General features: G+C 36.3%; 1 long non-coding RNA gene across 1 annotated transcript in view; it reads right to left on the bottom strand.

Moving 5' to 3' along the window:
• LOC141379356 (uncharacterized) overlaps positions 1 to 18,945 on the bottom strand; it is a 35,491-nt gene that overhangs the window by 1,807 nt on the left and 14,739 nt on the right. The gene's annotated exons all lie outside the window — the stretch shown is intronic.

Genomic DNA, 18,945 nt, shown 5'->3' with positions numbered 1-18,945 from the left:
CACCAGCATGAAGACTTCTGAATGGTGAAAAAAAGCAAAATGAAGACTTTGGAGTGGCCTAGTCAAAGTTCTGACCTGAATCTAATTGATATTCTGTAGCATGACATAAAAAGGCAGTTCATACTTGTAAACTCTACAATGTTGCTTCAGGATATAGAAGACGTACTTTGATAAATGGAACCATGAATTGTGCTGTGTACCAAAATATCCTGAGGAAAAATGGGTGGCCATCTGTTAGTGACTTCAAGCTAAAGCAAAATTGGGTTCTGCAGCAGGACAATGATAAAAGCAACCCAACATGTAGACTTCTGAATGGTTGAAGAATAACAAAATAAACACTTTGGAGTGGCCTAGTCAAAGTCCTGACCTGAATCCAATTGAGATTCTGTAGCATGACATTAAAAAGACAGTTCGTATTTGAAAACTCTCCAATGTTGCAGAATTACAACAATTCTGGAAAGATTAGTTGGTCAAAATTTCTCCACAACGCTCTAACAGATTCATTGCAATTTATTAAAAACACTTAATTGCAGTTGTTGCTCATAAGGGTGGCGCAGGTTTAGGGGTAAAGACGTATTCAAATTATATTCTAAAAATATATCTATTCAGATTGTTTATTGTAAAAAAATAAAAAATAAAGAAACTTTTCATGATTAACAAAAAAATCCCAAATTAAATGCATCAAGGAAATTAGCTCACTGTTACTAACATAACCACAATGCATAATTCATTGGACATTTTCTCCTTGTCCACTTTTCTTGTAGACTCAAAAGCTGAGACAATGGCAGATTCTGTGCTGTTTGAGTGACATCAGTCATTCATTGATCAGCTCTGTCTCTCTCCTGCTCATACGGATAGTCGCTCAATCTCAGATATTCCAGCACATTCCACCACACATTCTTGGGTTTCTTTGGCAGGTTGACTGGCTTTGCTGAGGGCAGGATGAGGGGGAGTTTAGATAACCCTGCACCCCACGGGGGCACACAATGCATGTCACGCATATCATTAATCCTGGGGGTTGTTTCCCCCCAGGGGGCGCCCACTGACCCACGCATAAAGGATAAAAGTGTCCTGCTATGGGGACGGGGCCTTCACAATTCTACGCTCAACAAAACCACACATATACAGTCTCAGTGCAGGCCTGTGTGGTTCAGAGGTCACGGTTTCTCTGTATTTAAAGTCCTCCTGAAATCAAAATGAGGATTTTTTTGTTTGTTTGTTAGTCTTCAGGTTATCTATGTGCTAATGTGCACAAAATCAATGAAAAAAACTTAAACTTTGAAAATGTAAGCAGATTTCTAGTTTAAAGACATTACCACTGAGGGGAATAACAACAGTAATTGTTTTTTCAGTACCTAGTTAAACAAATTGCTGTTACCCAATTATAACGCCATTACTGTTACTGACAATAAAATGCAGTGATATATAATTGATACATAATTTGCAATTGAGCTCACTGACATGGTTTTCAGGTGAGTAGGTTTTGTTAGACCTGCTCTGGTATGTGTGTATTGCAGGAGGGCTGGGACACACAACAAATGCTTTTCTTACTTAGAGTTTATGGTTTGTTTCTAGTCCAAATATATGTAGATACAAAACATTTCAAATCAAGAAGAAATTTCTAGACAAGCAAGAATATTGTCTTGTTTTCAGAAGGATTGAGTTAAAATTAAGAGAGTTTTTCCTTAAAACTAAATAATCTTTAAAATAAGGTTATTTTGCTTTCAGGATAATTTTGACCCACCCACCAATAAATTATCATTTTATTTTATTTATTTGTTTTTTAAATTTAATTTAATTTTATATATATTTATTAAAAATTAAAAATTAAATTGATCTCATTTCTATTTATTTATTTCATTTTAAATGTTTTAATTCAATTAAAATTTTTATTTTGTAAAAAAAAAAAAAAAAAAAAAACTGTCACTGTTGTCACATATGATCCTTTAAAAATCTTTGTAAAATGCACATTTGGTGCCCAAAAAAAAGTAAAAAATTTTTCAGGAATTTTTTTGAATCCACAAACATCACTTTTGATAAAAGAAGTCTCACTTCTAATCTCAAAAAGCACAAAGAAATGTTAACCAGACATCTGTGAATCATGAGCTGCCGATGATTTCTGTTTAAGTATGCAATCTTACAACTTTATTTTTTTCCCCGTGGACTTATTTCATAAATCATTTCCTAATTTGTTTAATTATCATCTGCTTCTTTCATGGCATTTCCACATCTCTCGCTGTTATTAAAGACTTAGCATGGCATAGAGCGTTGTGTCAAGTACCTCCCATCATGCATTGTGTGTGTGATGTGAAGTGTATGAGATGAACACACACACACGCACACACACAATCCTCCATCCTCTTCCTACATTCCTTCTCTCCATCTCTCTTTCTCTCTCCTTACGGTGAGACCCGCTCTAATCCTATTCATCGAGGCCACTCTTTTCCTCTCCTCCTCTCATTATCCTCCGCATTCCCCTTTTTCCTTCATTTCTCCAAATCTCCATTTCCCCAACGGTCATTTACAAACCCTCGGGTCCCACCCTCGCCATTCCTCTCTACTCTTTATTCTCTCTCTCTCTCTGTTTCCGACTGGGCTTTTGCTATTTAATCTTCTTGAAGCGTTCAAGATGTCACTCGGCCCTGAAGCCAGTGGGACAAAGGCCTAAATCCAGCCCTCTCTCAATGGGCCACGCCCCTCTACTGCCGGTGTGCACTTTGAAGAGGGACAGGGTGGACGAGTCCCACAAAAACCCCCATGGTCCCCACTTTCTGCATTGGTGGCCCTCTTCTTTTGCTCGATGTGATGTTGAGAGCTTTGTGGATCTCATGTGCAACTCCGCTAAAGTAGAGACCCCCTACACACACTCACACACACACACTGAGATATATGCGCTGAGGTGGGGTTTGCATGTTCGGTGAGGCCTGTATGTGCTGATTGAAGTAGAGAGAGTAGTAGTTGTAGGCAGTTTGATTATGCTGTATTGTGTGCTTTATTTCTTGAGGAAAATAACCAGTATGTTCTGATCTGGATTCACAGAGGAAAATTAAGCAATTAGTTTTTCTGTTGTTTTATATTCACTGGTGGTTCTCTACCATATATATATATATGTAACCCTCGATACACAAATGTATTATAAGCTTTTAATCAATGGACCAGATGCTCAGAAGTCTAAATTCCTCCAAAGAGAGAGAAGATACAACAACAGTGAAGGACTCGGACACAGAGGTAAGAATAATAAAAGATTGTATTGTAAAATGTTCACAGAAATAAAAAAAAAATAAATAAATAAAAATAAATAAAACAAATTCTAGGTTTTTTTTTTCACACGTATCTTATGACCTCAATCTTATTTACACTCTCTAATAACACTTCTCTTTCTTCACAGGGTTTTATAGCTATATCACTAATAAGGTAAGTTAATATAATGTTATTTTTTCTGTTTTTCTATTGCTAAGGCTAATATTATATTTTGGTTACTATTATAACAATAATATAATACTAATATACTAATAACAATACTATATTAAAGGTTTGTAAGCGTAAGTTAATAATACAATATTAAAATTGTATTATTATTTAACATATAATCAAGATTTCCCTTCTTAAACCAGTTAACCTCTCTCTATAAAGATTCAAAAATTTCAACGAATGAACACTCTAAAGGAACAATGTACAAATAAAATAAAAATGAAAATAAAACATTCACTTAAAACATTTCAAAATGTTCCAAAAGTCCAGTAAAGGTGATAAACTTTCAAAAAGATTCTTTTGCAAAACAACTAGGTTGCAAATTCAGTTCCAGAAATCCAGGATGTTGCACTTGTGAGTGTGTTGTAAATTTACACTCCTACCATGACGCTGAATAGGTTTTACTTTGTATCTTTTCAACAGGTGTATCCAAAGAATCCACTTAATGGGAGGCTCGCCAGTCCAACTCCACAATTAGACACGCCGATGGAAGTTGAGACAATCCAAATCCAGAAGAGAGTTCAAACTTCAATTAATTCGAATCCAGAGCAGATCACATCCAGCAACTGACGTCAATAGAACATCTCACCGATGAAAAATCAGAAGAAGATGCACAAACGAACAAAACCAAGGAAAAGAAAAAAAAAAAACCTGGCCAAGGAAATCATTCAAAATCAAAATGAAACAAATAGGAAAACTCAAGGTGGCACTCGTGCGCAGATTTCACTCTCAGAAACAAATCTTGTTTTTTTCTTCTCTCAATCATCTCTGCTTTCCCTTGCGAACACTGAATCACCATAGCAACGGTAAACACAAGCTAACAGACAAGCGAGATTTGTTATTGTTTGGAAAGCTGATCTGCTGCTATAGTGTAAGGCACGATGATGTCATTCTAAAGCACTATTCCCTTGAATGCTGTATAATACTCTATTATAAATTATTTATATAAGTAAATAATTTTAATGTATATTATTTAATCGAGTATTCTGCCAATGTTTTTCCTTATATTTCTATTTGCTCTATTGCTGTATACTACCCACTAGTAACCTGGGTTACACATTCCCCCCCTGAATTCAGGCACGTCCTCGGGCATGTACGGGGTTGGGTTGTCACTGCAACTGGAAAAGGGTCTGGCACATCAAAGGGCGGATCTCTAGTGAGTATGGGTTCTTCTAACGATGTGGTAAAGGCAGAACTCAGACCTTGTAGTAAGGACTGAATGACTAGTGTCAAGGGATTTCCTAGTTTATGATACTCAAGCTTATTAGGAGGTCTACATTGCCTTTTTGAGCGTCTAGGGCCACTGGTATCTAGGTCTTCATCCACTATTGGCTGGTTACTTGAAACATTTCTGACATGAGGATTTTGATCATTAGAATGGGATATATCAACAGGATCTAATTCAAGCGCCCTTCTATGGATCTGTAGTTCAACACTATTTCCACTTCTTTCAGGTTCAATTTCTTTGGGGTCAATATCAGCAGGGTTCAGCAAAGGTAAGAAATTCTCATTGACATCATCTCTTTGATTCTCAGTTAAGTCTTCTTCTAATCTGGAATCAGGTAAGGTTTCTTTTTCAGGGTTCACTACGACAGGGAGTGGTTCAATGGGCTCCATGCCAGGTAAGTTTCTTACAAGCACTGGACTTTGTGATGAAGGTAACACAGTCGTTGTAATGGATTCCAACTGGCGTCCTGCATTTCTAATATATAAAGAGTCATCCTCAGATTCTGACTGATCACTCATTTGATGTTCTTTGGGAGCATATTCTAGAGCAGAGCTAGACCTAGTTCTGGGCTTACGTTGAACATTTGGAGGACTCATTTCTCCAATTTCATTTTCAGACAAATATCCACAAGGTCGAAGTAAGTCTCTGTGTAAAGTTCGAACTGGACCGGTCTTTCCGTCAGGCTGGACTACATATACTGGGAGATCTCCAGCTTTACGGATAACTACATAGACATCTGGTTCCCATTTGTCTGCCAGTTTGTTCTTTCCTCTTAGCCTCAAATTTCGCACAAGGACTTTATCTCCCACATCAAGAGTAGAAACAACCACATGTTTGTCAAATCTGCGCTTGTTACGTTGGGCTACTTTTGCAGAGTTTTTGATGGCAATTTCATAGCTCTCTCTTAAACCTTCTTTCAGATCTTTTACATACTGAGAGTGGGATTTGGTAGAACGATCCACAGGTAACCCAAAGGCTAAGTCGACTGGCAGCCTGGGCTGTCTACCAAACATAAGTTCATAGGGAGTGTATCCTGTTACATCATTTCGAGTGCAATTGTAGGCATGCACCAAAGGCTTGACAAACTCCTTCCAGCACGACTTCTTTTTGTTTTCAAGAGTACCCAACATTTGGAGAAGGGTCCTATTGAATCTCTCCACTGGATTTCCTCTTGGGTGGTAAGGAGTAGTTCTCACTTTGTGTATACCTGCGACGAGACATAGCTCTTTGATGAGGCTTGACTCAAAATCTCGTCCTTGATCACTGTGCAGTCTTTCCGGAAATCCATAATGTACTAGAAAGTTTTCCCATAAACATCTAGCCACAGTCTGTGCCTTCTGGTTTCTGGTAGGCACAGCCACCGCATATTTGGTGAAGTGATCTGTAATAACTAATATATCTTTGGTGTTACTCTGATCTGGCTCTAAAGACAAGAAGTCCATACAGACCAACTCCAATGGTCTGGTAGTCTTGATGTTCATCATTTCAGCTGCTTTTTCAGGAAACGCTTTTCTACGTACACATCTCTCACATGTCTTAATTTTCTCTTCCACAGATGATGACATTTTTGGCCAAAAGAATCTGGTTCTGACAAGATCAAGTGTCCTCTCCATGCCCATGTGTCCCATATCATTATGGAGACTCTTCAACACTGTTCCACGTAAAGCTACAGGTAAGGCTAATTGATAGTGAGTGCTTTCCTGATCTTGCTTCTTCCTATAAAGCAATCCATCCCTTAATTCTAATCTGCTCCATTCCCTTATCCACAGAGTAACAGCAAGCGATTGGTCTTTTGAACTAGAAGGTTTTTCATTCCGCTGTAAACAATCAATAATGAATTTGAGATCAGGATCCATTCTCTGCTGTCTCTTTAACTCTTCGTTGGACAGGTAAGGAATAACTGGAAGACCATGCTCATTTTCTTGTTCAAACTCATTTGGTAATACATCTGCATGCAGGGCTAAGGACTCAACAAGGGCAATGGAAGGATTGGAAAATTTGCATTTATCTGAGGAATTTCCAATCTGATGTCGATCACAGATGGCTTTTATGGCCTCTGGGAGGATAAGAGAATCTTCAACTCCAAATTCATCTAAATGATGAAGGGTAAACTGTTTAATTCTCTCTCTCTCTTTCTGAGATGCAGGGTCATCCAAAAGCTCACCATGTGGTCGTCTTGAAAGGCCATCTGCATCACAGTTTTGACTTCCAGCCCTATACTGGAGCTTGAAATTGTAAGTGGACAGACTTGACAACCAGCGATAACTGGGAGCATCAAGCTTTGCAGATGTCAGAATGTAAGTTAAAGGGTTGCTATCAGTTACGACCACAAATTCTGTTCCATACAAATAGTCACTGAATTTAGATGTGACTGCCCATTTAAGAGCTAGAAATTCTAGCTTGTGAGCTGGATACCGGCTTTCACTTCTTGTCAACCCTCTGCTTGCAAAAGCAATGACCCGCATTTGTCCCTCTTGTTTCTGGTATAAGGCTGCCCCAAGCCCAGTGGTACTGGCGTCTGTATGCAGAACATAAGGAAGCTTTGGGTCTGCAAATCCCAGAACAGGTGCAGAGGTGAGTTTCTCAATAATCATGTCAAAGGCTTGTTGACAGGGCTGATTCCATCTGTTTCCGAATTCCTTTTTGGGGTCCAGATATTGCTTATTCTTGTTCTCTTGTAGGTGACGTTTTTGAAGAGGTGGATACCCTACTGTGAGGTCATTAAGGGGTTTGATTATCTTGGAATAATCCTGAATGAACCTCCTATAGTATCCAGAAAATCCCAGAAAAGATCTTAATTCTTTGAGATTTCTTGGTCTTGGCCAGGTTTTTAGGGCCTCGATTTTCACTGGATCAGTCTCCACTCCATTGTCTGATACAATATGACCAAGGTATCGAACAGAAGTCTGGAAAAACTTGCACTTTTCAGGCGATAGCTTCAGTCCATATTCTTTGAGCCTTTTCAAAACGTGCATCAGCCTTGATTCATGCTCTTCTAAACTTTCAGAGAAAATGATCAGATCATCGATGAAGACCAACACCTCTTTCCTATTCAAGTCACCCATGCATCTTTCCATCAGCCTTTGAAACGTACTTGGGGCATTGGTAATGCCTTGGGGCATCCTATTGAACTCCCAGAACCCCAAGGGACACACAAAGGCAGTTTTACTTTTGTCAGCTTCCTCCATCTCAATCTGATAATATCCTGATTTTAAGTCAAGGACAGAGAACCATTTTGAACCAGTTAGTGCTGAAAAGACCTCTTCCAGATTTGGCAGGGCATAGGCATCTTTAATTGTTTGTGAGTTCAGCTTTCTGAAGTCAATGCAAAGACGTACAGAATTGTCTTTCTTTCTTACAACTACTATGGGGGAGGCAAAGGGGGATTCTGACTCTCGGATAATTCCAGCTGCTAACAAGTCTTGCAAATGTTTTCGTACTGCATCAATGTCCTGAGGATGTATGGGTCGAGGTCTGTGTTTGAAAGGAGTCTCATCATTAAGCTTTATTCGGTGAGTGACTTTGTTTGTATGTCCATAATCTAAGTCATGCAAGGCGAAGACTTCAGGCATGGAATTTAATTGATCCATTATTCGTTTCTTCCATTCAGGTGTCAATGGGGAATTTTCAAAGTCGAATTTGAGATTGGAACAAGCAGAAAGTTCTTTATTCACAGTGCTGGAATTCACTTGCCCACTCTTTATTACTTCTTGGACTGCCCGCATTTCAGCAATTATAGTTCTGGGGTAGATGGTAATGTCGGTCTGAGTTTCATTCCGTAACACAACTGGTAACTGTTGATGCCTTTTGCTGGGTAAGGAATGCAAACAGCTGGCAACTAGCAAACCACCAGGTAAAGCGGGTGAAGTTGGTGACTCTAGAGCTACACATTTCCCTACATGAGGACAATTAACTAGAACATGTCCATCAAGAACCACTGTACATCCTGCAGGTACTACCTCTGGAACATGTCCCTTGAATTTGATACAGCCCACTACATCAGCACTTGCTTGTTTGTATCTTGCTTCTAAAACTTTTTGCACTGCACGGTAACCATGGAAGTTAGATTGAGGAAAGGAAGCAGATTGTTGGACATAGTTACTGTAAAGAGCATCTAATGAATTTGTGCCAATTAGAACTTGGGGAGTGTTCATCAAATCTGGGACTACCAGGGCTAAAGTGGGCACTTCTGTCTCTGTTCCAAGGAACTCTCTGGGAAACTTAAGAGTCAATTCCACATATCCAAGATAAGGCACTGTTTGACCATTTGCCCCTTCCACTTCCAGCAAGTTAGCCAATGATTTAAGTGGACAATTTGATAAATTCTCTTGATAAAATGACCAGGGAACAGTAGTTACTTGGGACCCTGTGTCCAGAAGGCAGGAAACTCTTTTATTACCAACAGTTATTTGGGCAGTACACTTCACTCCCACTAATCCTCTTGGTAAATTTCTCAAAGGGAGTGCGTCACACGCATTTTGGTTGAACAATTGTTTACGTTTCTCAGGGCAATTATTATTTCTCTTAGTCTCTGTATGCCCCTCTACAGAGACCGTCCTCAGTTTAAAGGATTCATTATTGCTACTTGTTGGGTATCCCACTGGGCTTGTCGCTCCCTTAACTTGCGTTTTTTCTCAGCAACTTTAGTAGGGTCAGGAGCATTACTACAGCTGCTGGCAAGATGACCATCTTCCGCACATCTAAAACAATACCCCGGACGAGGTCTACTTTCAGGTAGTTTACTAGCTCTGTAACAATCTGTTGCTCTAGGTTCAGGCAGCAAGTTTCTGGTGCGGTTTCTATACATATCAGGGGCAGACAGTTGAACCTTTAAATCAGCAATCTGTCTCTTTAAGTCAGCAATTTCAGTTGCTTCTACATCACTTTTAATTTTTGGAGTGGCTGTAGTTTGCATGGCTGTAATCTGTGCCTGTAACTCAGTGACAACATTTCTCAGCTCACTCACTTCATCTGGTTTTGCATTTTTTTTCTTTTCTTTCTGGCTTAAAGGCTTTTGCAGTGCAACAACTTGAGCTTGAAGTTCACACACTTGCTTTGCGAGAGATGTGTCAGTTTGATCATCCTGCATTTCACATTGGTGGGCAGATATCTGGTGAGCTGACAGTCTGAATTTCGAGGGGGCAGGATAGTGTTTATTTAGCCCTAAATGTTTTCTCATTCTTTCTTCTTTAGAGGCATTTTTATCTTCTTCTGTACGGATGAGAACTACTAATTCTGCAAATGAAGGAGGAGTGGCTTTTCTCCTTTCTAATTGAAGGTTAGCAATGAGGGAACTGTCCCAACAGCCGCGACAAAACTGCTTTAGAAGATATCGGTTTCTCTCTTCTTCAAATATCCCACCTCGTCGAATAGCTGTGCTTAAGAGTACTTGTAATCTGTGCAGGTAAGTTGAAGGCTTCTCACCATTGTTTTGGAAGCTATTCATAAATCTGGCTAATAACTCATCTCCGTCTTCTACAGAGCCATATACAGACTCCAGCAATTCCAGATATACTGCAGGTAAACTGTTAGGTGAGACATGTTTAACAATATCTGCAGCAGGGGGAAGCAGACTGTCTATGATTCTTCTGGCTCGATTTAAGTCAGATATAGAAGGATCTGTCAGTAGGAGATCAACACTGGCACGCCAAGTGTCAAAGTCTGGCTCATTAACAGGTCTAGGAATTTTTCCAGAGAAAGATCGGAGGCGAAAAGAGGTATGGTGCATTGGAGCTGTGTCATTTGTGCGGACAATGTGCTCAACTACTACCTTTTGCACGCTAGCAGGATCAATTATATCCATGTTAAGTGCTGGATGGGATGACACTGTTACTGTGGGTTTAGTACTTCTATGGTTAGGGCTTTCCTTGGACAGGTTTTTTGAATTTGTTGATTCAACTTCATGAAATGGTAAAATTCTAGATGAAGGAAAAGCTGTTTGTTCAGTAATCATACTTTGTGATATGACTGGGGACAGCAGTCTATTTGGTGAACTGACTGTGCTACGATCAAGTATTTGAGAACGTGCTGCATTTGGAAATTCAAGCTTTTTATCCAAAACAGGTAGTGACTCAGCATGAGAAGGACCAAATTTAATCTTCAGTAACTCTGTTTGGAGTACTTCCTCAATGGATTTCCCACTAAAACTAGCAATGTTTTGCAATTCCTCCAGATATCCATTAGTAGCACTATCACTAGCAATATGGGGGTAAACGCAGCTTAAAGCACGTACCATGAAAGTGGTACTTGGGTTTGACATACTAACTACAGTTAAAGGCAAAAGAGGCATCAATGTTTTCATCGCGGAGTTATGTGTAAACTCTATGATAGCATGTCGATGAAACTCACAGTCAGGGTCATCAATGCGAAGATGTCGGTTAATACTACCATATCTTAAAAGCCATGACTCTAAATCTGAGTCTGTCTCAGTCAGTGTCATTCCACCCACAATCACTGTTTTTGAGATATTTACATTCTCTTTTTCTATGATATCCATGACGTTAAAGTTCTCTCCGATTTGTAATATTTATAGTGAACTCGAATACTGTAATTAGACACTGTTGTTGCAATCTCTCTCCTGGCTGGCTCTCGCCACTTTTTGGTATGTAACCCTCGATACACAAATGTATTATAAGCTTTTAATCAATGGACCAGATGCTCAGAAGTCTAAATTCCTCCAAAGAGAGAGAAGATACAACAACAGTGAAGGACTCGGACACAGAGGTAAGAATAATAAAAGATTGTATTGTAAAATGTTCACAGAAATAAAAAAAAAATAAATAAATAAAAATAAATAAAACAAATTCTAGGTTTTTTTTTTCACACGTATCTTATGACCTCAATCTTATTTACACTCTCTAATAACACTTCTCTTTCTTCACAGGGTTTTATAGCTATATCACTAATAAGGTAAGTTAATATAATGTTATTTTTTCTGTTTTTCTATTGCTAAGGCTAATATTATATTTTGGTTACTATTATAACAATAATATAATACTAATATACTAATAACAATACTATATTAAAGGTTTGTAAGCGTAAGTTAATAATACAATATTAAAATTGTATTATTATTTAACATATAATCAAGATTTCCCTTCTTAAACCAGTTAACCTCTCTCTATAAAGATTCAAAAATTTCAACGAATGAACACTCTAAAGGAACAATGTACAAATAAAATAAAAATGAAAATAAAACATTCACTTAAAACATTTCAAAATGTTCCAAAAGTCCAGTAAAGGTGATAAACTTTCAAAAAGATTCTTTTGCAAAACAACTAGGTTGCAAATTCAGTTCCAGAAATCCAGGATGTTGCACTTGTGAGTGTGTTGTAAATTTACACTCCTACCATGACGCTGAATAGGTTTTACTTTGTATCTTTTCAACAGGTGTATCCAAAGAATCCACTTAATGGGAGGCTCGCCAGTCCAACTCCACAATTAGACACGCCGATGGAAGTTGAGACAATCCAAATCCAGAAGAGAGTTCAAACTTCAATTAATTCGAATCCAGAGCAGATCACATCCAGCAACTGACGTCAATAGAACATCTCACCGATGAAAAATCAGAAGAAGATGCACAAACGAACAAAACCAAGGAAAAGAAAAAAAAAAACCTGGCCAAGGAAATCATTCAAAATCAAAATGAAACAAATAGGAAAACTCCAGGTGGCACTCGTGCGCAGATTTCACTCTCAGAAACAAATCTTGTTTTTTTCTTCTCTCAATCATCTCTGCTTTCCCTTGCGAACACTGAATCACCATAGCAACGGTAAACACAAGCTAACAGACAAGCGAGATTTGTTATTGTTTGGAAAGCTGATCTGCTGCTATAGTGTAAGGCACGATGATGTCATTCTAAAGCACTATTCCCTTGAATGCTGTATAATACTCTATTATAAATTATTTATATAAGTAAATAATTTTAATGTATATTATTTAATCGAGTATTCTGCCAATGTTTTTCCTTATATTTCTATTTGCTCTATTGCTGTATACTACCCACTAGTAACCTGGGTTACATATATATATATATATATATATATATATATATATATATATATATATATAAGGTGTTAAAGCCATTTGGTTTTATTTTAAAATATTTTATTTTAAATTATTTTATTTTTTTTTATCTAGCCATGTTTGTTTATTCTATTCTATTATTAATTCTATTATTTATTTAGTATACATGGCTGTTCTATTTTTTTCTATCTATTGTTTCCAAAGCATTAATATTTTGAATGGTCAAATAATTCTATTCTATTCTATTCTATTCTATTCTATTCTATTCTATTCTATTCTATACTATTTATTGTCTTCAAAACAAGTTTATTCTGAATGGCCATATCATTCTATTCTATTATATTCTATTTTATTCTATTCTATGCTATTCTATGCTATTCTATTTTATTATATTCTATTATATTCCATACATATATTTTATGTAATTTAAGTTGGTGTTGACATGCATTAATGACCATCTAATTCTTTTCTATTCTATTCTATTCTATTCTATTCTATTCTATTCTATTCTATTCTATTCTATTCTATTTATTTTCTCCAAAGCATTCACATTCTGAATGGCCAAATTGTTCTATTCTATTCTATTCTATTCTATTCTATTCTATTCTATTCTATTCTATTCTATTCTATTCTATTCATTTTCTTCAAACCATATATATATGGTGTTAAAGCCATTTTGATTTATTTTATAATATTTTATTTTAAATTATTTTATTTTAGCTAGCCATGTTTATTTATTCTATTCTATTATTAATTCTAGAATTTATTTAGTATACATGGCTGTTCTATTTTTTCTATTTATTGTCTCCAAAGCATTAATATTTTGAATAGTCAAATCATTCTATTCTATTCTATTCTATTCTATTCTATTCTATTCTATTCTATTCTATTCTATTCTATTCATTGTCTTCAAAACGTATATTCTGAATGTCTATATCATTCTATTCTATTCTATTCTATTCTATTCTATTCTATTCTATTCTATTCTATTCTATTCTATTCTATTCAATTCTATTCTATTCATTGTCTTCAAAATATGTTTATTTTGAATGGGCATATCGTTCTTTTCTTTTCTTTTCTTTTCTATTCTATTCTATTCTATTCTATTCTATTCTATTCTATTCAATGTCTTCAAAACGTATATTCTGAATGTCTATATCATTCTATTCTATTCATTTCTATTTTATTCAATTCTATTCTATTCATTGTCTTCAAAATATGTTTATTCTGAATGGCCATATCGTTCTATTCTATTCTATTCTATTCTATTCTATTCTATTCTATTTTATTCTATTCCATACATATATGTTATGTAATTTGAGTTGGTGTTGACATGCATTAATGACCATCTAATTCTATTCTATTCTATTCTATTCTATTCTATTCTATTCTATTCCATACATATATATTATGTAATTTGAGTTGGTGTTGACATGCATTAATGACCATCTAATTCTATTCTATTCTATTCTATTCTATTCTATTCTATTCTATTCTATTCTATTCTATTTATTTTCTCCAAAGCATTAACATTCTGAATGGCCAAATTGTTCTATTCTATTCTATTCTATTCTATTCTATTCTATTCTATTCTATTCTATTCTATTCTATTCATTGTCTCTATATTCTATTCTATTTATTGTCTCCAAAGCATTAATATTCTGAATGGCCAAAACATTCTATTCTATTCTATACTGTAAAAAAAGTTGACAACTTAAAATTTTATGGCAACCAACTTTAGGTGGTTCATTCCACTGTGGCAACATTTAATTAATAAATGGACTAGCCAAAAAGAAAAGAAAGTTTACTCAACTAAAATCTAGGCAAGTGCAGTACTTGAGTAGAAAGTTGAGTCGACTTTTATTTTTATTTTTTATTTTTACAGTGCATTCTATTCTATTCTATTTATTCTATTGTCTCTAAAAATGTATATTCTGTATGGCCATATTATTCTATTCTATTCTATTCTGATTTTTTTCTATTTCTGTTCTGTGGTATTCTATGCTATTCTATATTCAAGTTTGTTTTGTTTTGTCTACACATCCACCTAATTGTCCTCTATAATTTGGAAATAACTTCCTCTATAACTTATAAAATTTGTAATTTAAGTGTGATGTTGCCATCCATTTTTCTTTTACAACCTGAATTTTGTTTGACTTTTCGATTATTAGGCAATTCTATTCCGTTCAGTTCAACTTAATTTGAGTCTGCAGGTGGGAGATGAGTTTTCTTGCATTTTCATCAAATGCAATGCTGTGAGCATATAAAGGCAGAAAATAGAGGGAATATAAGATTACATCTATTGTTGTAAGTAAGGTAAACTGTAAATTAAAATCAACAGCGGCATTATTTGGTCCTACATTACAGTGCTTTGATCATTTAGATCCACCCATTTCCCATATAACAACAACAAGTCCTTTTTCTCACTTTAGTTAAGTCCAGCTTTACTTGTCAGTTTTTTTTTTTTTTTTTTTACTTATTTCCAAAAATTTCTCTGAATAAGGGCAAAAAAGACCACCACTTCCAGCTCTGTAACTAAGGATTGTGTTTCGGCCACTGCTGGAAAAAGGATCTCACTTCAAAAGGATTACAAACCACAGTGGTATCAAATCTCCGTAATGCGGTTATCCCACACATTCAGTCGCTGCGCTCCAGGCTCATATCGTCTGGCCCTCTGTCTTGGTATTTCCCTTTAAATGTGGCGCTGCTTTTGCTTCAGATAAGACCGTATGAAAGTGTTGCAGCGTCATCAGATTAAGAATGCAAACTGAAAAGCTATTAGATATTTTTCCACGCTTTTGGCATGCTTCTTAATGTTCATACTTTCATTCTGATTAAGTAATTAGTTCTGGATGGTCAAGATTTCACAGTGCGTTAGTAAACACTGAAGTACCAATCTTATTTGCATATTTAGTCAGTAACATTGATTGGATAAATAGGGTGCATCCTTTTATTTTGTACCTGGCTATTCGTCTCTGAAAATATCTGGCTGTTTGCATGAGAATTTTAAGAACTAGAGGAACATGTGGCATGCTTTTGTTCACCATTTTTGGGATGCAGTTTGCTGTAAATAAGCTTTATGTGGAAAACCGATGCCATCATGTTGGAGAAAGTAGAAAGTGTGAAGTAATGAAGATATGTTTTTGCTTTTCATATAATTGGACAAACTATTTACAATTTTGATACCAAAATTTAATCAAGAAGCTTTTTTTTGGGTATCATTCTGCATATGTGATGAACATTGATTATTCTATTTTACATTCAGTATACATGTTTATTATATATGTTTAAAAATATTTATGTGTAAATGATAAATAAATATAATTTATATTTTATTTTAATCATCATTTATTTGTTATTTTGTGTAATAAACTTTTTATTTGTATCATTCACAGTTAAATAAATAAATGTTAAGAATTATTATCATTAAGCTTTCTTCCTAGTTATTTTTTCCTCTTGACAAATTCTCATTTCTTGTAGTTTGGCTGGAATAAAGTACATTTTTGTGTTTAAAAAATAATCATTTTAAGATCAAAACAATTAGTCACCTTGAGAAATTATTTTTTTGATTGGCTAAAAAAACGTTATACAATAAGGGTGCTTTCACACTAGCTCTTTTGGTCCACACCCGGGTTCGTTTTACTTTAGAGTTCGGTAAGTTTAGCTAGTGTGAACGCTTTCTTCTAAACCTGGGTTCACACCCATGAACCGTACCCAAGTCTGCCTAAAAGAGGTGGTCTAGGGTGCTGTTCACATGAACTGCCAACAGTACGGAAAATTATCGTTCTCATAATGTTTATTTGTGTGTAGTGTGTCTGTATTACTTACTGCACCCTGATGACAAGCGGGACTGAGCCTGGGCAAACAGTGATGCTCTGATTGCTTATAATTTTTTTTGCAGCAGATAGACATGAGCCGCTTTCTGTATGTCCAAAACCAAAAGATTCAGTAAAAGCAAAACGTCTTTCCATTTTGGTGCTTTGCTTTCGTGGCCATCACCTAGCAACAACCGTACACAAAATAGCAGCTTGATGATGCGTACCAGGGTTCATAAAGAAAAAAAACAGCTGAGAAGGTGGCAAGGGGGTACAATTAAACCTGGGTTCAGTCCAGGCAATTGAGCCAAGTGCGAAAGCACCCTAACTTGCCTAAATAACCTGACTTGCCTAGTTAAGGTTTTCAATTGCACTTGTAACTGATTACATAATATAATATTTCGCAAAATAACTACTACAAGTTATATTTACAGTCATCACAGCAAATTTAAAATAAATTAATCAATAAAAAATTTTTATTAAAACCTGCTTAAATTTTGCTTATAATTAATTTGTTGGGTCACTTTATTTTGATTAATTTAAGTTGTATTGCATCTACATGCCAACTAATTCTCATTAGATTGTTAGTAGACTGTTAGGTAGGGGTTAGGGTTGTCGTAAGTTGACATGGACTTGCAAAGTTTCTTATAATCAGTTATCAAGCAGTATCAACAGATATTAAGCAGTCTACTAATACTCAAATGGATGGTGAAATTAAAATGTTACCATTAGTTGTATTTTGAACGGTTGCATAAAATGAAGCACTCTTACCACTCTTACAAATATGTGAAATTGGTTAAATATACACTCTTTCTTTCTCAGACTTTTATGCAGCGCACCATATTGTCTTTGAATAGCCACACATGCTGTCTTAACAGATCACCCCTGTGCTCAACATATGACATGAGTATGTGTCCATTGTGTGAACAGGCTGCTCCTCACTCATAACAGAGGCCGTAAAAGTGTCCGAGAGAGAAATATATGAGTGTCGTTGTGCTTTCCTGTGCAGGGCAGAATGAGAGTGGACCCCGCTGATACTGAAGCCCCTCCTGCAGGCCTTTCACACCAGTTTGGAGCTGCTTTATGAGTGCGCGTCTGCGCTATCTATCATAACCTGTAGGCAAACAAAGACCCAGCATTTCCTATTGCCTGCACCACTGAAGGTATGTGCAAGTCTGAGGGAGTTTCTCTAGGGCAGAACTTAATCCTCCTCCAAAAAAAGATGAATGATAAGAGATTTTGATATTACAGAATTTCTATCTATCTATCTATCTATCTATCTATCTATCTATCTATCTATCTATCTATCTATCTGTCTGTCTGTCTGTCTGTCTGTCTGTCTGTCTGTCTGTCTGTCTGTCTGTCTGTCTGTCTCTGTCTGTCTCTGTCTGTCTGTCTGTCTGTCTATCTATCTAGTCTGTCTGTCTGTCTCATCCATCCATCCATCCATCCATCCATCCATCCATCCATCCATCTTCCATGTTTGGTGTTTAATCACTCTATCAATGTAAATTGTTCTAGCATCTATTAATCTGCAATTCCATCCATTCATCAAAATTCCATCCATCTGTCCCTAGTTTCGTTTACCCATCCATCTTAGTTTCATGCATCTGTCTGTCTGTCCATCCATCCATCCATCCATCCATCCATCCATCCATCCATCCATCCATCCATCCTTAATAGTTTTATCAGTCTGTCCATTCATCTGTCCATTCGCCCGCCCGTTTGTCCACATTTTGTTGTTCAATCACCATATCACTGTCTATTGTTCTGTCGTTCTATTAATCTGCAATTCCATCCATCAAAGTTCCATCCGTCCGTCCGTCCATAGTTTCAATCGTCCATCCATCCATCATAGTCCCATCTGTCTGTCCATCCATCCATCCACATTTTGTTGTTCAATCACAATATTACTGTCTATTGTTCAATCATTCTATTAATCTGCAATTCCGCCCATCAAAGTTCCATCCGTCCGTCCGTCTATCATAGTTTCTCAAAACATGCATTTCTCAAAACAATTAGTACAAACTGCAAAACCTAGTTGATAACCTGCAAAAGCGTGTCACTCGCTCAAAATGGAGAGTTCATTCCACTAAAGCAAGTATTGATGTCAATGAAAGTGTCAGTATCATTAAGATGAAAAGTCCTGACCCCATTGTTTATGTCAAGATAGTCAAAAGGCTTTGTCATGTTTTCATTATGACAGTTTACTCTGTACATTTTTTCCAATGCAAAAAGTCAGATTTTGGTTACACTTCCTGAAAATGTTCAAGACATCACTATATACTATTTGCACAGCCATTTGAAAACTACAGTAAAGTTGGACATCACTGCATTTAGTGAGATATCTGAGTAAAAGAAACTGAATATGTATGTTTCACATTTTCACTGCATTTGTTCTCTGCA

This window comes from Danio rerio, chromosome 20, assembly GCF_052040795.2.
Source record: "Danio rerio strain M-AB ecotype USA chromosome 20, GRCz13ab, whole genome shotgun sequence".
NCBI classification, from domain to species: Eukaryota; Metazoa; Chordata; class Actinopteri; order Cypriniformes; family Danionidae; genus Danio; species Danio rerio.
This window is presented reverse-complemented; position numbering and strand designations above follow the sequence as displayed.